The sequence below is a fragment of the Grammomys surdaster genome, unplaced genomic scaffold (assembly GCF_004785775.1).
Source record: "Grammomys surdaster isolate TR1022 unplaced genomic scaffold, NIH_TR_1.0 126028, whole genome shotgun sequence".
In the NCBI taxonomy this organism is placed as follows: domain Eukaryota; kingdom Metazoa; phylum Chordata; class Mammalia; order Rodentia; family Muridae; genus Grammomys; species Grammomys surdaster.
The window spans coordinates 5,099,204-5,120,693 of NW_021620841.1; the positions used below are offsets into that span (position 1 = coordinate 5,099,204).

At 37.2% G+C, this 21,490-nt stretch overlaps 1 protein-coding gene across 1 annotated transcript in view; it reads right to left on the bottom strand.

Annotated features, from left to right (window-relative positions):
* Nucleotides 1–20,912, bottom strand: part of Syt1 (synaptotagmin 1) — a 502,043-nt gene extending 481,131 nt beyond the window's left edge. Inside the window, exon 1 of the mRNA XM_028754572.1 lies at nucleotides 20,745–20,912. The gene's annotated coding sequence lies outside the window, so the exon portion shown is untranslated. The remainder of the gene's footprint in view (nucleotides 1–20,744) is intronic.
* Between the last annotated feature and the right edge of the window lie 578 nt (nucleotides 20,913–21,490).

A 21,490-nucleotide genomic window follows, 5' to 3' on the forward strand; every position in this document is an offset into this window, starting at 1 on the left:
AGTAACTAGCGTAATTTTTAAAGAGTATTATGTTCAGAAATCCATAGGTGCTATATTTTGAGGACTGATACGGTTGTACTTTTGAAAATAATGGTAGGTTTCCGGGCTAAGATATTTAAATACGGTATTCTCATACCAGTGAATCCAATAAAAGAGGCTAACGTTATATCACATGTTGCTTACTGAAACGTGCAAACCATCATTCCACTTGGACTATCATTCTTGGATCATATTCAGCAAGATAGTTCAAGTATATCTTACAAAATACAGAAGGGTGACTAAGTATCCTGCTTTGATCCTTAATTAACAGCACAGAGAAACAGCTGATCCAATCAAGACAATCAAGATTATCATGAATAGAAGCCAGCATATACACATATGGCATAGTTGTGAACATATTCATTGTTATCTTAGATGTTGTAGAATCTCCTGAACATATTTTCCATATAGAAATGTGACTTAAGAATAATCCTCAGCACTTAAATCACACAGGACTGAGTTAGCAGATCCAAGAAGCCATTCTAGAGATGTCATGTATGACAGGATAAGCCTGGTGCCTGGTGAACTTTAGCAGACTTCACTCAGCCTTTGAGGAGGGGATGCTGACGGAAGTCAACTTAATGGGTATCACCAAATCTGTGGCCTTCCTCCAAAGCACAACTCAAATCGTCACAGGTTTCTTTGGATATCTCTGACAAAGTTTCCGTTCATCTTACATTCATGCTACAAGTTCCAAGGTGTCTTAAGTTTTACAACTTGAGAAGCTCGCAAAAGAGACTTGTAGATAGAAATAAATACCCAATAGCTATTATTTTACTGTTACTACTTTACAATCCACAAACTTGTATTCAAGACTTTCTTGAATGAACTGGCACCTTACGTAACATGTATGGTGAGCCCAGAAAGCCTGCTGGTGAGCAGAATCCTTGCATAACCCAGGAACTAGGTTTTCCATTCTGACTCAAATACTGAGGGTCTCTAAAACTGCTTTCATATAAATGTGAAGATGATGATACGAAATGGTGTCCTAGTAACTGAGGAAAAATAGGCGAAAGCCTTTTTTTCACGGCATAAAATTGCAACATGTTTGTGTTTATCAGTTATTTGTCATTCCCCTCCAAAAACTACGCCAGCATCTTAAGAAATCAGTGAATATCAAGAGCCCATTTGGTGCCTAATGACCTGGTTTATGAAAACAAAACAAAGCAAGGTAATCAATGAGCTAACCACAAAGAACACTTGGTTCTGCTTACAGTATTATGAACGAGGTGAGAAGATAAGCACATGAAGAATCAATACAATTGATTCTCAATGAACAATCAATATATCTAAAATGTATGTGTGTGCGTGGGGGTTAATGTTGGCATCACTCTAGCAGATGGTTGCTTTTTACCCAAGCACTGAAGGTGAAGAAATCGAGGAGGAGGAAAGAGAACAGAGAGCTAGTGGACATGCCAACAGATTTGGAAGAATTAGAAACATGGATAAAGAAAAAAATCCAGGAAGAGGTTTCTAGAAAGGAGAGAGACAGTTCTACCATGAGACAGAGACCCAAAGATATTGCAGTTGAGAAAACCATGCAGTAAGGGGAGGGAAGATTACACAGTGAGGAAGAAGTGCATCATGAGATGCCTGGTTCTAAGTCAACTAGTTCTGACATGATCCTGGGGAAATCAACTGGGAAATGTCAGCACTGTTTCTTTAAATGAGATAAAATAAAAGCCCAGTGATAAAAAATACTGGTTATACTTTTTATAAAAAAAACACCCAGAAATATAAATGAGATATTCACTGAAGGTCAGTATACACTTACGATACAATTTGCTACTAAATAACTGTGATATTTTCTCTGGTAATTGGGCTACTGCTTTTAATCATATATCTTATGATGGTCATGATATTAGTAGTTATTTTACAAATAATGGTTTAATAGTTTTCAGACATCAGTCAGTGTTTGACAATCTATTTCATAGCGGCTGAAGTATAAATGTAGGATTTTTACCATTCAATATTTCATCCAATGAAAATTATTAGTGCCTCCTATATTCAATAACTTTTATTTCATAATAAATCAGTACAGACCTCATCATGGGCTCTTTGTTATGCTCCCAAACACTGATCAATATTAATCCAAAGGCTCCCTCGATGCTCTGTCCCCACAAAAGAGAAGTCTCAGACAATTTTTAAGAAAAGTCTCCTCTCTAAACTCATAGGAGTATTCAGTGTTTCATTTCCTTTACGATGATCAAGTCTCTTCTTCATGTGGTATACACCCATTCACACTCATTTGTATACTGGTAGTTATGGTATAAGCTTCCCTTACCTCAGAAGGTCCTTAAAGGGAGAGACATGTTATGCCTGTTTTCAAACCTACTTGGTGAATCTTAAGCACTTTGGAATCCTAAGTCTTTTACATTGTGACGAAATCTCAATTTCTTCCTTTGTATGCATACTTATGCAAATGTACACACCAGACTTTCCATTTAATTTTAGAGACTATATCCTGAATTCTCAAGGAAACATGATCCAGCGAGATAGCTTTGTGGGTAAAGCAATTTGCTGAGAAAGTCTGATGGATTTTTGATCCTAAGTATTAGAAGGAAAGAACTCAGTTCACCAATCTGTTCTCCGTGTGTCCACATACATACATACACATAAACACACACACATACATACACACAAACATATACTACTTGTAAGTAAATAAATAATTTTATTTGTTTTTTTGTTTGTTTATTTCTTTTTTTCTTTGAGACAGGGTTTCTCTGTGTAGCCCTGGCTGTCCTGGAACTCACTCTGTAGACCAGGCTAACCTCGAACTCTCGAACTCAGAAATCCACCTGCCTCTGTCTCCCAAGTGCTGGGATTAAAGGCGTGCACCACCACCGCCCGGCCGTAAATAAATAATTTTAAATAACTTAATTAATGCTTAATAAGCATCCCAGAGTGAAACAAAAATTCAGTATACACTTGTGTATGTTATAACCATAGATAGTTAGCTAATTTTCTATTGGTTTAATACAACTAATTCAATCAGGCATTCTGAGAGAACTGGGAATATTGGTGATGATATCAAGAGAGGAAAGAGTAGGGGATTTGGAAGAAAACAAAAAGATTTCACCTTAAATATTAACATAATCATGGCTGACTTTTGGGGTAATGCTGTGTTACCTTGGACACAATTCCTTTTTTAAGCATTTCTTTTTTTTTGTAATTGGCTGTTTTATTTATTTACATTTCAGATGCTATTCCCTATCCCCATCCCCCCTCAAAAACCCTGATCCCATTCCCCCTCCTCCTGTTTCTATAAGGGTGTATCCCCACCCACCCATCCACTCCTACCTCCCCACCCTCATATTTCCCCACACTGGGACATCCAGCCTTCACTAGACCAAGGACCTCCTCTCCCACCAATGTCCAACAAAGGCCATGCTCCCCTACATATACACTTGGAGCCATGGGTCCCTCCATGTGTGTTCCCAGGCTGGCAGCTTAGACCCTGAAAGCTCTGGTTGGTTGGTATTGTAATCTTGAGATCATGATATAATTACATCATTTGTCCCTTTCCAGAGAAGGCCTAACTAGACCCACCCCAGGAGAGGCTGTGAGATGCCAGTTCAGGGGAATAGGACTAAGTTCCTGTTTTCCAGAACTGAACAAATCTGTCCCAGGAAAAACCACAGCCTGTGGGCAGCCATTCAGGAGTTTTTCAACCATCTGGCCTGAGGCAAGAATAGTCAGTCAGCAGTTGTTCCAAAAAGTCTCTAGACTCAAGGTCGAGTAAAGGTTTTAGAAAATCCCTAGAGTCCTGTCCAATCCCAAAACTACCCATACCCTAAAGATAGAGCCAACCAATTAGGATAAAGGTCATCTACCTCTCTCAATTCCCCTAATTTGCCTAAATGGAGCCTTTGCATTCACCTCTGGGTCACCATTTTTATGAATGGTTGACCCTGCATTCTGATAATTCCTGCACAATAAATGCTCTTTGCATTTGAATCCTATTTGAGTTTGGGGGGTCTTCCTTTAGTGACTATTAGACCACATAACATTCTTTTCCTCCCTCCAAAAGGCTTATCAGGATAACCAAAGTATCTGAGCCTACTTCCCTGTCCTAGCCCAAGGTTGAGGAGTCTTTTTTTTTAATTATTTATTTTATGTATATGAGTATACCATTGCTCTCTTCAGACACACCAAAAGAGGGCATCAGATCCCATTCAAGACGGTTGTGAGCCACCATGTGGGTGCTGGGAATTGAACTCAAGACCTCTAGAAGAGCAGTAGGTGCCCTTAACTGCTGAGCCATCTCTCCAGCCAAGATCAGTTTGCTTTAAAAGAAGAATCCATTTCAATGTTATCTTAAAGAAAGGGGTACATGTTGCATTATTTAGTGTTTCAAAAGAATGCACATACCAGTCAATACACATACATTCAGTAACATCAGTATAAACTATTGTTTGGGAGAAAAAGTTGATGAAGATTTTCTTTTCACACTTGATGATACATATTGTAATAGAGAAGATAAGGCATATGTCATAAGAATTCTCAACTCCAATGGGAACTCCTTCTAAACCCTTTTCACTTGGCTGAATAGAGGTACCCAAGGCCCATCACAAAATACACAGAGATTATAAAAATGCAAATACCTCCACCCTAAATAGGTGGCAATTGCTTGTTTCCCATGCCTCTAAAGTGTCTGTTTTCCTTATTGCGGTAAGAAATGCTCAGTCTAACACTTTTCTCTGGAAGTATTTTGTGAGTCTTTCCTAGCTCTTTAACTGCATTATAACCTCCCTGAAGAAAAAGCAAAGATATTTGAAGAAAGCTTTCTAGTTAGCCACCTGATTGCAGGCTGACTTTACATTAGGCGATGGATAAATATTGTGTGCCGACAAAACATTTGGAGAATCCGCTAAGTAATACAGATCGTCACATAAGGATCTTAGATACCTTCTAACTGCAGATTTGTTGTGTCTTTGAAAAAGGTGAGCAATATGTAGGTGACAGTTAATTTTAAAGTATTGTATCAAATATCTTGCAATTTTCCAAAAAATCCTTCAGTGGAATGGATACCATTTGCTATGTTCATACAGATGCCTTTTTGCTTAAGGTGAAACCAAATAGAGAATATTAAAAAGTAAAAGCATTTCCCTCACAATAATTTTCCAAAAAAAAGCACTATCAGATCAGGTGCTTCATGGAGGATCGCTTTCAGAACCAATTCCACTCACTCTAAATTCATGAACCCTTATGCATCTTTTTCTGACATCAGATAGTGTATTTAGTGTCTTTCAGGCATAGAACAAAAGGTGAGGGCTTTTTATTTTTTCTGTCGCACTTCCAGATGCCTAGAAGTTAGGCCAATTTTTATCTACTTGCCCAGAGGCAACACATTTGCTGACAAATGGATGGAGAAAGCACATAAACTGTGCTAAAAATAAAATCAAATCAGTGTTATAAATTGGACCACGTATGAGAGAGGTTTAGCTCCGCTCTTAATAAAAACAAGAAAACAACATTCTGAGACATCAGCAGCCTGAGCTGCCCACTCCTTTGCTAATCCAGAGGCTATGAAATCTTCAGCAGTGCACAGAGAAAACATCTGAAACGATGTTGCTTCAACACTAACCTACAAAGAGGAAATTCTTCCCTTGTTTCCATCCCCGTTCTAGTTACTGAATTGTGTTTTCTAAATGATCCTTCAAGACTCTATGTTGGATAGATAGCATTATGGTTCTACTAAAAAAAAAAATCTACCATGCTTCTCACCCCACATCTCAATCATAACAAAAGGCAACATACCCAGCACCACACAGAACTGTGTGGATTTGTCAGAGCTTCCTCAGATCACTCTACTTGACACAATGACCTTTATTTTTCCTGTCAGCCCAGGAGGCATCGGACCACCTTGATTCTGCCTCTGCTTCAAGTGACTTTTATTGGCAGTCTTGTTTGAGAATGCATCCTCCTTTCAGCCCCTAAGCACACAGTATGAACAGAAGAGAGAAAAGAATTCATATCTTCTTACCTTGGATGCAGACGAGACATGACTAACAAACGTCAGTTGGGTAGGTTTTCTATTACCAAAACTACACATGAAGTGTAGGAGTTAGAGGGAAACTAAAAATGAGTAAGACAGGCATGGGAAAACCCAAACCAACCAGGCCAATTCACTCAGCAGTATCCACCAGAGGTCTGTAAGTGCTTCCTTAGCACATTCCCACAGTATCCTAAAAAGTGGGAATCTAGGGTATGGTTGGATACAGTACAGGAGCCATCCAGCATCCTACAGAACATAAGGTCAGTCTGAATCAGTGTGGTAAGTATGAGAATTCTTCATTGACTTCATTTCATAATTTAACATAAAGTTGCTGGAAGAAAAAATAGAGAAATATACAAAGTATCTCAGGGATATCTGATAGTTATTTACTGTCAAATGAAAAAAATCAACTAACCAGAAACATTCAAAAATAATATCTGTTTTCATTTCGGTAAGAGTTCTGCTGTTTTGTCTTTATCTAGATTATCTGGCATTCAGACAGAATTTGAAGATACACTTTCACACTCAAGAGGACGTGAGATCACAGACTGTTCCCATTACAAAGGAAAGAAACAAACAAGGAAAGAAAAAAAAAATCTGTGATGCTATGATTTTGAGAGAATAAAAGTTATCAAAATAATTGAGGAAGAAGGTAAGTTAAAAATTTAGCAACACTTATTTAGAGCCCATCTCTATATCCTACTTCAAAATTCCTTTGACTACGGTTAGCCTCATTAGTATGCTCATCTACATATGAATCTGTAACATAAAATTAACCAAGTATTCAATATTTGTCAAACAAATTATACTTAGCGCTTCCAAAAGTATAACAAAGGTCTCAGAGTCTGCTCAAAGGATTCTACCACCCAATGTTTGTCAACCCTTGACATATCGGGGAAATGTGAAATCTGGTTTCCTTTATAGCACTTGGAATTGAACCCTGGACCTTATGTGTGATGGACCAGTGACCTACCAGTAAGCTACAACCCTAACATAATTTTTGGAATTCTGTTTTCTAAAACAGAGTCTCACTAAGCTACCCAGGTAGAGCTTCATATTGGGAGCCTCTTTCCTCAGTCTATTACATGGCTGTGGTCACAGTCAAGAGCCTCCATGTTCCATGTTCAGCTAGAAACGTACACAGTTATAGTCATTTAACAGGTCTGAAATCACTATTTTAGTGATCACCTATAGATAGTAGCAACATTCATACAGATTTTGAACTTGTTATGGAATATGATGGAGTAATTGTAAAACGATCCACTTTAACATCAAAGATGTCTAACCTAAATAACTTGTTTTCTTTATTTACCATAGAGGGGAATCTATGAGTCTACAATGTAGGGTACAGAGAAAACATTGATTCAAAGTACACGTATTCCCCTATCCTTTGAGCATCCTTCATTCTTTCAACAAATGCCTTTTCTTTTCTTTCTTGGTCCTGAACCCCTTATGCTGCTGAGGATGATCATGTACCAGTTTTCTTGCCTATACGTTTGATGTTCCAGGTATGTACTAGAATATTCAGTTCTGGGAATGCCAGACATGTGAATGCCAGACAGATATTCTTCTGAATTATACTTCCAGACACTCCCTGACAGACATTTCTTTTTAATTTAAAATATTTTATTACAGTTATTTATTTGTTCAGTGTGTGTGGGTACATGCATGCACATGTGTGTAGGTAAGTGTGTGAGTAGATTCTGGGTAATGACCTCCAGCAAACATTTTTGAAACACCTATCAATAAGCCAGGTATGATAATGGGCACTTCAGAAGATAACACGGGGAATATATTAAGCCTCATGTCTGGTAGTTTCTGCTTCTAGTGGCTTCTCCCAGTGTTTGATACATAAATACATAATGGCAAAATGCAAGCGATATAATAAATACAGAATGCTATGGGAAATTAATGGGAGGTAGAGTCTGCATAAAGAGATCAGATCATATGTCTCAAGATGAACCAAGCTTGGGTTAAGGATAAATCACTTTAAAATAGTAGTTTGTTTTTTCTCTTTCCTCTATCTGCTTCCTCTCCTACCCTAACCCTCACTACCTTTAAAGATAAGTTACCGAGTTCTGGCTAGTTGTTTTTTGTTCGTTTTTGTTTGTTTGTATGTACGTTTTTTTTTTCTTTCTGTCATTCTAGATCACAGGAATATCCTTATCTCTGACACTATAATGACCAACGAAAGAAACGAGCTTACAGAAAAAGTAGAAGCTGCCTAGTTTGTATGCCCACTTTAGAAAACAAACCTTTTTTTCCCCCTGTTCAACAAGATATAACAGGGTTTGAGAGTATGTATTTAAGGACAGTATTCTACCTGCCTAGGAAGATCAACACGAATTAAACACATTCTCTAATCCTAGGAGACCTATTAACTAACAAGTAGATGGTCATATAAAAAGATTATTATAAAAAATGTAGATAAATGCAATGCTAGAAAAAGTCAAGTATGTTGCATAATCTTTGAGCTAAAGACAGAGGATGAGAAATTTTATTTGAGGAACACATATTTAAACTGAATTATACAGGATAGATGCCATATAAGGTAGACATGGTGGGTGATGCAAAATGTTCACAGAGGATGAACAGGAGGGAAGTCTTAAGAGTAGTAAATGATGTAGTGATTCCAGGCCAGGATGTCACAAGGGGCCTTGTAGACCATGTTAACGATTTCCATTAATATTTAAAATTCCAAATGCTTTTGCTCAGTCTTCACTGTTTGTTTCATAGGCAAATTTTCCCATCAGTGCTTTAAAGGGAGAGAATTGGTTATTCTGTATAAACTTTCTCTACTCTACAAGTTTATCCATAATGGTAAAAAAGAGTTTTAACGTGTTGACCCTGTTTAAACAATAGGCAGCTTACAGCTCTAAGCTGGATTTCTCATACGGTAGCATGACAACACTTGTTGGAAAGTGGTCCCAGATGGACTGTGGATATCAGAAAGAAAGACAAAAAATATGAAACTTCACACAAAATTGCCAACATATGAATACAGAAAAATATTATAACTTTGACCAAGGCTTCTCTTAGTACCTTTCATACATTTATAATTAACCTACTAAGATATGTTACTGCTGCAAATTACTATCATTTGCACAGTGGTCATATGCTAAAGATATTTAAAATGCATTGCTATTCATTGAAAAAATATAATACATTTAAAGAAGTGTTTTAAAATCTAGTGTTTTAAAATTTGTGGAGCTGGAAGTATGGCTAAGTGCTTAACAGAACACACTGTGATGAAAAGGATCCAGGTTCAGTTCCCAGCAACCACATAAGGTGGCCTATAACACAAGTTCAGGCAATCTGATGCTCTCTTCTGGCCTTAAAGCACTTACACCCATAATTTGTGTGTGTTTGTGTGTGTGTGTGTGTGTGTGTTGTAGTGTTATTTTAATTGGTAGTGATATTTTTTATTAACTAGGTAAAAATAAACATTAAATAGCAAGTGTGAGAATGGAAAGAGAAATACTTATGTACATATTTGCTTAATGTAAGTAAATGTTACTTAATGTAACTTAAAAATGTTACAAAATATTATTAGTGGACTTATTAATCACATTTTTCTATCAAATGTTCCCTTCTTATTGTCCTCTTGGGAATAAAGAATCAAAGTGAGAAAAATGTTTTAAAAATCCTGTCTAGCTTCACATGAATGAAAACTCAAAATCAGAACACACATGCATGCATATAACAGAAAACAGAACACAAAACTGTTTAATTCCAGTGATAGATAGGGAATACGTATTAATGTGTCACTTTCAGACTAGAGTACCATAGCAAACATGACTCCATTTTAAAAATATGCGGCTATTATTAAGCTTATAGAGAATCTTAGGGAAGGAAAAAAGTGGGTCACTTAAGATTGACGCTTTAATTATCGCTTAATAACTGCTGCACCAGATTAAATGGCAATGCGGTTTCACACAGGACAATGAGCATCTGTAAGCACCTGCTTTTCTATCACAGAGTGACCTAGGCAGGCTTGGGGTATTATCTTCTTGAAACCAGGATATGAAACAAGATAAAAGCAAAAATAATTTCCGGTTAATACTTCAAGACCTCTGTTGTCTAAATGATAATCGACACAAAATAATTTGTTTTATTATGTTCTCCGTATTTATTTACTCTTGTCTCAAAGTCTAATCTAGAGTTTTGTACGTTATAATAAACAATATACTCAAAAGGAAATTACATTGAAAAAAGTCATTACTGCGATAAAAACCTACTGAGTTCACTTAAGTCTATAAAAATAATAAAATTGGGGTAAAGGCATGTACTAGACTCTCTCAGAAATTAAAAAGAAAAAAGGTTATGAAAATTTTACAAAAGATGTATGGAAAGTTTCTAAGAGGTATATTCTAACATGTGACAATGGAGAATAAAAATATTTATGCATAAAGAGTGGATTCAGGATGTGTAGAGTTTACAGAAATAGTTTCCACTCACTTTATGCTCAATATTTATAACCCTTGAAACCAGTATAGCATAACAGACAAACTAGGGCAATATTACACAGAAATAAATCCCATATACTTAGGACATGGTGAGGTCATATATGATGATTATAACACTGGAAATTCCTTGATGATTGAGAGTGCTTTTAATTAGAATGTTAAGGCAGTGTAAAAGTCAATGAAGCAGTCCTGGATGGTTAATTATAAAGAGCTGGTTCTGCTCACTTTGCTCTGGTTTTTCCTTTGGCAATAATGAATGCCTTTGCATGACAGTCACAGGGCTGGCCTCCTTCTTTTACATCTCAACTTCTATATTTTTATTTTCCCAATATTCCCAACTATAGTGTTTGATTTATTAGCATATTTGTGATTTCCTAGTGATCATTACTATTTGAAGCTACTATGGTTCTATTTCGTTGCTGTTATTAATTTTCTGTCTTTTCTCCTATCATGTAAACAAACTCCATAAAATTAGAATACTTGTCTACCATGTTTATGCCTATATTGCCAGCATCCAAACAGTGCTTCCCATATGACAGGCACATTACTATATGTACTGAAGCAATTATACTGTGGTTTGATATATTATATACCATCAAGTACCAAACAAGTAGTGGCATTATTATATTTTATTGCTGGATCAATATTTAGAAGTAATATATCCTCTTGGATCCTGTCATTTCAAGTGAACAAAGCCTCATGATTCATTCTTATATCACAGGAATATGATGCTCTAATTGATGCAAACATTGGGGGAGATTAGTTAGCCTTTAGGTTTTAGGTTATCCACTATGGGACACTCTCTATTCTTTTTCTTCTGCCATTTATATGTTCAAGGATAATAATATGTATTGCCACAGTAAACAGATGGCTAAGAATTTACCTGTGTCATACTATGTCCTATGACCCTGGGCAAGTTACTTAAATGGCCCTTTCCATAATTCTCTTATTAAAAGATATGGATATATTATCAACCATATCAATGATATTAAATAGGATTCATAGTCCGAACCATGTGGGAAAGTATCTGATATGTATGGAGAAATAAAAAGGTGGTGAAGTTTTCCTCATCCAAGAATCCCTACAAAGGTCTAGACTATGCTTTAAACAATATTCCATTATGTCTATGAGCCAACCTCAATGATAATTTCTATTTCCTTATGTAAGAGTAACTGTGATATCGATGATATTAATTCATATTGCAATGATCATGAGTTCTAGTGTTTCCTCCCAAATCTGATCCTGGAACACAGAAGCTGTCAGCAAAGACTTCACATGGGGTTAATCTACAGTTAGGGTTTGGTTATGATTTCTTGGGGTAAAATAGAAATAGGACTAGGAAGGGAACGCACCAATAGGCTCAAGAGCTTCCTAACCGTGTTAGGTTAGGGACAGTGAGAAATTATCTGTGAGTGCCAAGGAGAACAAGGTGAGAGGGCACCAGGAAGCTATAGCACAGCTAAAGATCCTATTATTCTAATTAGCTCCTACTGTTCCAATCATGGGTCTTTGCATCCTTAAGGGTATTAAGATATCTTACAGCTATGGAACTCAGAAATAAGAGGGAAAATGAGATTCCTAATCTGACATCACTGTAATACAGTGGTTAACTAAAAGAAAACTAAATTATGACATAGGCTTTGAAATTCTATTTTTTAAAAAATCACATGTCATAATTTTAAAACACAAACTTAATCCTCTCAAAAATTAGCATAGCAGAAATAACAAAATATTAAAACTTCTTTACCTTTTCAATAAGAAACAGACTTTAATTTAGTAATTATATGTTTTGTTTGTTTGTGATCACCAAGAACAAACTAAGCCTCTCATATGGGGCTGATTATGAAACATGTGATTCTCATGATTGAATTCTAAGACAACATAAATCAATAAACAAAACATATAAAAACATGCTCAGTATGTAATAGCAGCCACCAAAAGCATCCGAGTCTTCTTTTTTATATCTGTAAAATGGAAACAAAATCTACTATAAAGATCAAATACTGTAACACAAAATTTCCGCAGTACAGAGCTATGTACCAATCAAGGTAAGAAGAATGCATTGCCAAGTGTAGCGTGCAAAGCACTCCATGCTAAGTTATCATTTTTTTGTTTTAAAGTATAATTCTTCATTTTCTCTGCAATCAGTTTGGGTCTAGAAATTATGCACAAGAGAGGCCTAAATATGTAAATTATTAAAAATCACTCAAGTCGTGGCACATTCCATTAAGCATGTCAGTTATGTAAACAAGAGCATGTTCCTGTACTTATATATACATGTTTCATGATGCTAATGTATGTACATTACATGTTACATGTCTTGTTTGTTATAATGTATCCATGTTACATGAGTTGGTTGTTGGAAAAAGTGTTTCAAGCTGGTAATGGTGAGAAAAGAATTAAGAAGAAGACTTCTGGCACTGCATCTCTAGGGACATATCTATGAAGCTGTCAAAAAGAAAGAAAAGGTGAGGAGGGGGAAGAAAATGAAGAGGAAAATGAAAAGAGAGAGCAGGGAGGAAAAGGTTGGGAAAAGAATTGGCCTTATAGGAAGGAAGAAATTGCAGAGAATTTCTGAAGTATTTTCATAGCCAGAAAGTTGAAACAATAATATTTTCTACTCATGCAATAAGCAGTAAAATGCTTCAATGCCTAAGAACAAGTATAAAAGTCAGAAGTCAAGAGAAATAAAATGATTTCTATGTGTCCAATATGTCCTTGATGACAGAATCCCAAAGACACAGCAGGACTCATCTCTTTCCTTGTTCCTGAGAAGTCAAGCTCTCTCCAAACACCAATATTCATTTTGTGTTATCTAGGAGTTGCTCAGGAAGTATCTATGACACCCTAGAGGGAAAAAAAAAATCATCACAAGATAAGATGACATCTATAAAAACAATTTAAAACTTTTTTAAAAAGTCTTATAGTTTGGGTTTAGGGGTATGCTGGCTTTCTTTTAAAATGTCATGTTTTGATTGCTAGTCTTAGACATGTCTTGTAGTGATTTGCTTGACCTTTAAATTTTAACATTATAATTTAAGCAAAACATTTAAAACAGGTCCCTACATGTCATGGCATATGTGGCTCACACAACTCCTGTATAGCCTGGTCGTCTGTATAGACAGTTGAAACCCACACGTTTTTATGCAGACAGCAGTCCTGTTTACATGTATGTACTTTTAATGTAACATCTGTGGTTTCATATTTTTAATATTTGCTAAAGTAGCATGGTGATGGGACTCGATTCATAGAAGAGATCCAAAATGTTCTAGAAATATGTTCTAATGCCCAATGGCTGGCTTTATTCGTTCCTCAAATCTGATGAAAATGCTAGCGATTAGGCAGGAAGCCAGCCTGGTAAGCCAGGATCTGGCAGAGACACTGTGTCAGAAACAAATTTCATTGCTTTGCTACCTAGCCTTTCTACTGAGAAACTGTGTCAACTGTGCTTCTTAAACAATGTTGCTAACTCAAATCCGAAAGTCTGGAGCTGTCTCAATAAAACATTTGTTTAAATAGCAGTTCTTTATATGTTTCCCCCCCCCTTTTTTTTTTCCTCAAAGATAAGCCACAAGGTAGTTCCTGTGCAGCATAGTAGTAAATGGGGTGCTATCAGCAATTTCACCATATAGACTATTGGAGGTCAGGGCTCGGTAAAAACGACATTCAGTTCAATGAAGAGCAGCAAACCTCTCTTCTGCTTGTTTTGGGTGTTATGCCCTGTTGCCCTGCCTACTTGCTTGCTCATTGCCTGTGACGTAAGTTGCATGCCCGGCCACAGATTTGTTTAAAAATATTTTCTAAGGATGCATCCTTAAAACAGCCTCACTGTAATGCTACATCAACATAAACCCTAGGAATGCAGAAGAACAAACATATTATTAAGTATGTTTAGGCTAAAAGGGAGAAATGTTTTACCATTTGAAAGTCTTAATCACAGACACATTTGGGTTTGAGAAGGTATGATTTGGAATTCTTTTCTGGGCTGGGGATGAAGGTTGAGAGACAATTTCATATAGTTCAAGCTAGTCTATTTAGCTGAGAATGGCCCAGGTCTTCTGATCCTCTTGCCTCAGTCTTCCAACAACTGGGATTTCAGGCATCTACCTCCATGCTTAATTTGGAACTCTTGTTTGGATAAGTACTTCACTATTATCTTCAGGTGTTAAGTAAAAATGGCCTAGCAACTTCTGGTTTAATGGCTTTGACTTTGGCTTACATAACCTGTGAGGAATTGAAAGAAATTCTCAGAGAAGTTGTTTTATAAATGGCCTTACATTTTTCTGTAAGTGACTGTATCACACATCCAAGGGTTAATAAGAGTCTTACACAGCTGTGTATGTTCAGAGTATTGCCATGTGTTTTTGCCTTCTTGTTGATGAAGGAATCTCAGAGTAGCAATTAGTAAATGCAATTACCTGCTTCCTATGTACGGTAGGCATGGGATCACAGGTAAAAAGGAAGAAGTGACCTTTAGGTAAAACAGGATGTTGTAGTCTGCAGGGGCACCTAGGTAATTCACCAGAGGATTGAAGTGGGGGTTGTCTGATCCTTTCTCTGTTACCATGTAACTGAAATTATGGTCATGGTCAGGGAGAGTGAGGACAAAACATAAAGACAGTGGTTATCATTTAAGCAATTCAGGGGAAGTATGTTTGACATTTAAAAATCTTCAATTATATTTGTCTTCGAGTATGTGTGCACATTTTATCCTTGATTAAGTAGCTGAATTGTTTAAGAGGGAAAATAAAATATTTAGTTCTCACAGAGAACAATATACAGCGACTTCCTCCCTCTGGCAAAAAATAATTAGACAAATGCTAGGCATGTTAGAATGATCCACTAAGCCATATTTCACAAATAATAGCAATAGGTTCACAAAGACAGTGAGTGCCCATTTCTGTGCCATAGTGGATAGGATTTATCAGATATTTCAATCCAGAATTAACTCCCGACAGAGGCCTTTAGCTAAGTGTTTTGTGCCTATCACTTGTGGTTTCAGTAGCATGCTTGTAACCTAGTACATGGTAAGGAATGTTGTCTGACAGGGCTGCTAAGAAAGTTACTGAATTACGTCTTTGGCAAATAATCTTACCTGATTCTGATACTGGTTTAAAGGCTGTTGTTCTCACTGAATGTAGAAATTCTCCACCTCTTGTTTAGCACAAACAGTTGAGAACTAGATGATAATTTTTATCTTCACATGCATCATAATTTTCTAGAGACCTCTTTTGACATAGTGCCTCCCTATGCACACAATCAGTACAACAACCATGCTCTCTGTAGTTACGGCACTTAGAGAAACAATCAGCACTCTTCCTTTACTCTTTATACCATAACCACTGAGCTGACACTTTTCTAAACCTTGCTTGCCTATTTAGAGAATCAAAACAAAGTCAAAGACGATTGGAACTGATCTACACAATTCAAACTTGAGGTAAAAATAAATACAAAAATTATAGAGATTGTCATTCTTCCTGAGATTTGAGTTTCACAGAGGGGTGGCCAGAAACTCATAACGGTATCAAAAATGTGCTTGTTACTCTAAATTAGTTTTTATAGTCTTTCAGAACTGTCTGGAGTATTGTTTTCAAATGGATAAAAACTGTTATTTTAAAAGATTCCTTTGCTATGGGTTTTGAACATTATATATTACAGTGCATAAAGAACATTTTTATCATTATTGTTTCTACAACACAACAAGTTATTTTTCTCATACACTTTAAGGTATGTATGTGCACCATGCATCAGGCTGCATAGGTTCTAGGATACCTATGAATGCTCTCTAAAACACACGTATAAATAACAACATCATCTTACAATGGCGGACAACCCTCATTTTAAAAAAAAGATTTTTTTTTCTTACAGTAGAAAAAGTCAACGTTCCATTTAATAGAAAAGAATATAAATAAAAAATATATAAAAAATATATAAAAAAATATATATAAATAGAAAAGAATGAAAAATTTCTGAATAATGACATCATAACTTTAAGGAAGTTTATGTTCCCAGCGATAATGGAGTCACTTGAGTAGGATGCTATTAATGTTCCAGGCTATCGTTTCTTACTTTAGAGCCAATGAAAGAAGCGTCTCAAGACCTCTCTGTGAAACTAAGGGAAAATAGCCGTTCCCTTCTGCTTGGACATATTAAAATTCTCTTGAGGAAAATGCACATGTTAAATGAAAAGGTCTGGATAAAGCTTATGTAATAAAATGAAAAACATCAGTCATTCCTTGAAGAATTTAGATGTAAAGATACCACTCCCCCCCCCACTAAAAAATAAGCAATGCTAACCATGTCATCCAATTACATAAAACTATAAAATGAATGAACATGTTACCTAGAAGTAAACGGTCACTGAAACATCGGAAAAGGCACTACAATCAGACTTGATCATTGACCATATCCAAATCAAGCAAAATTACGACTTCAACTTCTGCTAAATGTATAGAGTGGAACATCTTATACTGAGAAGTCATTCCATCACTCCTTCCCCGGTCTTGGGAAGTACATGCCAGTAAACGTAATGCTCTTGGTGCACATTTATCTTGTCTCTAGGTATCCTGGTCTTTCTACTGAAAGTCTCATTAATGTATTACTAAAATGTTACCTTCCTTTGGCTGGTACTAGAAAAATGAGTACACCCAATTTTCAGCATACTATAATTTCAACATATTGTAACTTATATATAAACCCATTACATCCTCATCATTTAAAGAAATATTACATAATTTTAGAATATATATATATATATCCAAATTTAAATTATGCATTCATACTCATTTATTTTATCCCTGCATAAATAGATTTGTCTAATTTTAATGAAAATAAAATCAGTTAGGAAATCATCTTGTATCTAATAAATTTTCAGTGCAGATACATTCATGACTAATAAATCTTCAAATTATTTAAAACACAAGTGGATCAGATATTTAATGAGAAAAACATTACATTTTGTAAAATATTTGTAAGACCTATAACTACATTATAATTTGGCATAAAGTCCTTGCTTTGTCCGGGTTACCCATAATATTAGATAAAATTCTCTATTATATAATCAAACTGTCTTATTGAGTTTCTTTTATCCCTGAACTACATAATAATTACCATTAGGAAGATAAATACAATCTTACAAATTAGAATTAATAATAACCCTTCCCAGGTGTTGCATAAACTGGAAAGCCCAAGAATCAGAAGGTTTGAGACTTATATAAATTGACTCCTTCACTCTAAATTCTTTCCTATAAGATGACTATGAGAATCTGTTTTGGGAATATACTCTAAATTGATTTAATATACTGACATCAAAGGAGATGAATTGATATTATTTCAATGTGTTATTAGACTAACTGGAAGTTCAAATAAACTTTCAGATTTCCAAAGCACTCCTCATTTTATTTATTAATCTCACAGCTTATTTTGCAAACATAATTAAACTACCATTTCCTAGTTTTATTTTTTGTTAGCTTCAAGTCTAATACACATTTCTGAGAAAATAAATAGCATATTTTCTCCTTTTAAAAAATTGATTAGAACCACCTGAATATTTAACCAGCTAGACTAGCTAACACCTTCTATGTAGACATAAGGTGCAAAAGTAATACTGATAACTTCTATGTGGTATTTCAGTTACTAGGATTTCCCTTCTATAGTTGCAGCTTTAAGTCCTGATAAAGATATCTTAAATTATAATTATCATATCCACTCTAAAGCATTATTAAGACTTACTACACTATCATCTTAAAGGGTAAAAAAATTAGTAGTGTATAAAATTGTGACCATAAATTTTCTGTATCATTTAAATTCATTTAAAGTCTTCAATCTGTTCATGACATCTTACAATTAGATATGACTTGCAGTATACGAAGGCTCGGTTTTTCAGAAGTACATGAAAAAATAAAAACCCTTCACATTCATAAGCGTCTCTGTACACGCTGTTGTTATAATTAATATTTTACAAAGAGTCATGCAAATAAATATCACAAACCAAGCCTACACTTTAACATGTCCCTAGCACAGTGCAAAAACAACCAAACAGAGTCCTATTTTGTCCCCATGGAAAGCTACTTCTTTCCTTTCCGTCTTTTCATGTCTAAACTTGTAAACTCAGCTGTACACACACGCGTGAAGTAATTAAGTGGTTATCCTTTCGTCCTTGTACCCGGAAAGTGTTCCCTCTGAAAAGTCGTAGATCCCAGAAGAGACATTACATTTTTCAGGAAGTCATTTAGATGTCAAGCTTTAGAAAAATTTCCTATATGCCTATACAAGTGTGATATGACTGTGTACGCATGGTGTATGTGTGTGGTGTGGAGTGTATGTGTGCTTATGTGTGGAGAATGTGTATGTGTGTTTATATGTGTGTGTGTGTGTGTGCACATGCCTATGTGCATGAAGTCTTCTAAGGTAGGTGAGATAATCATCTAGAATAGAAAACGGTTTTGAAAATAATACACAATATTAATATTCATCAATACGTATGTCAATATCACCGATGCTGTGTGAAGTCAGCTCTTTCCTAAGTTTGTGTAGAAACTTACAAGTTAAAGGTATGTGATTTGAAAAGGATAACCTGGGGTACCCAGGCTGATGTGGGAGTTGAGATAGACTTAAGAAGGGAAGATCTCCTCTTCTTATCTCAAGTGGGCATTTAGAAAAAAAAATACGACTTGGCATTTCTCCTGATAAATCAGAAAGATTTATCTTGGAACGAGCATCTGCTGTCTTTGCTCTGCTGTTGCAGAACCCGCTTGCAGTGCTTTCCTGTTACATATGACTGGTTTTTTCCCTTCCCCCCCCCCCCCCCCCCCCCCGCTGATGGTAATCGCTTATCAGTCTCTGAGGAATAATAGGAAAACAGAGCTTAGATCAGAGATGACGGAATTAGAGATTGCAGAAGCTATTGTCAAGATTCGGTCTAACAAGTACGATCTGCTTGACCTGTTTCTCTGACAGTTATGGAAGTTGTTGTTTCAATAGCTTTCTTTTAACAAGATGTGAGAAGAGAAATGTTTTCCCCCTTAAGATCTTTTAAATTTGAGACTATCTTCCCCCCATTATTTCCTAAACTTTCTTCTAGTCCAAGAGGATCCTGTCAACTGAACCTACACCTACCTTCTGAAGGGAATACGAAAACTGCAGAAACATTTTTATATCTATTCAATATTTTCATATTAAAAGAGTGTGTCGAGACACGAATTTAGTAGCTAAACAGTGGCATTCGAATGCAGCCTTTAAAAAGGTAAAAATGGAATCTCGTGCACAAAAGAAGCTTTAACACAAAAGTTAAACTTCCTGTGTTTCACCAAAGGGTTAAGGCTAGGGAAGTGGACATCAACATGCCCACAAAAGCTAACCAGATTAGCCAGATCAAAGTAAAATCTAAGTCTCCTGATAATTCTGATGTCACTTGCAAAGGTTTTGAAACTTCCCATGTTTTTACCCTTCCATTGTAAAGGCCACCTGGACAAATCTCGGGAGGGTGATGATCTAGCTTTGATTTTACAAACTCAAGAAGCCTTCAAAGTTCAGACTTTGACACTGATGTGCTCTCCCAAACTGTCAGCCCCATAGGACAGATGCAAACAAGAAGATTCTGATAGCAGGCACAGGAGAGGAGCAGCAATTAAGCAACTGAAAGTGGGTTGGAGTGTTGGGTTATTTTTGTTCCATTTGTAGCCTCTTGCAAAGGAAGAGATGGAGTCAAACTTGACACTTCGTTTCTGAGAGCAGGAGCCAGTGGTGATCTACTTGTCTACTCTCGTTCAATTTAATTCTCTATGTGGTTTCATCCCTTCCTGGATTCACATTTTCACACGGGGTTGCAATCTACCCTGCCCTCCAACAGAAAGAAATCTTTTCCTCTTCTTCACTGCCCTTCTTCCCTGTAAGAAAGACAATCCTCCCCCCCCCCCGGGGGGTGTGCTGGCTTAGAATGGGAGGAAGGGGAGGAGGGGGGTGCTGGGGGTGGAGGACAGAGGAGAGAATGGAAGAAGCAAGAAGATGGGGGATGCCCAACATCAACTCCTGGTTCTGAATCACCAGCCCTGTGCAAAGTGCTTTTCCCGGAGATGCACTTGTGGTCTGGCATTTCTCACAATAGGCTTACCGGGGGATCCCTCCCTAGGTCTCCCACCGCCAGAAATCAAGTGGTACCTAGGTCTCTTCGACAGATTCAAGCGCAGAGGTACCAGGGTACCACGGAGGTGGCCGCGCTGCCAGTGGGGCTGCCTTACCTGGAGCGAGGACTCGGAGGTGGTGCGAGTCTTGGTCCCAGCTGCTGTTACCGCGGACCGGTGCGAGGTACACGAGTACTCTCGCTGCCTCCGCTCTCAGAGGGGCAGCCTGCAACACAAAAGGGGTGTGTGGGTGTGGGTGTGGGTGAGGTTTTCTAGGGCCACCAGCTGGTCCCAGCTGGCCGCCCCCGCCCTGCACACACCCCTTCGGGGAGCTGAGCCCCCTGTCGGGTGAGCAGGACCCTGGGGGCTTGCCCGGGTTACAGCCTCAAGTTGCCCACTGCTAACTGCGGATGCTGCCGCTGCAGGAGGAGGAGGAGGAAAGACACTGGGGGCTGAACTCGGTCAGAGCATCCCCACACTGCAGCTTCTCCAGGAATCCCTCCAGTGAGGAGGCGGCCGCCCATCATCTCCCAGTCCCGGCTGTTGATTGGTTCCAACCAAGGTACGCTGCTCAGAAGAGCCAATCAGAGAGCACTAATAATAGGTGGATCCTCTCAGGCAACGGAGCCCAGCCCAGTACTGTTAGTGTCTCTCCATCCCCACAGCGGACAGGGACCTGAGGAGAGGGGTTTAGGAGCGTGGCGGGGGTGGGGTGAACTAAGAGGTAACCAGATCCCAAGGAGAAATACTAAAAGACATTTTCTAAACCCTGTGGGTAGACTCGGGAATGCCCTCAACCTGTTCAATAAGCCATATGCACTGGATAAGAAGCAAGCATAATACAAAGCTTTCTTTCTTTCTTT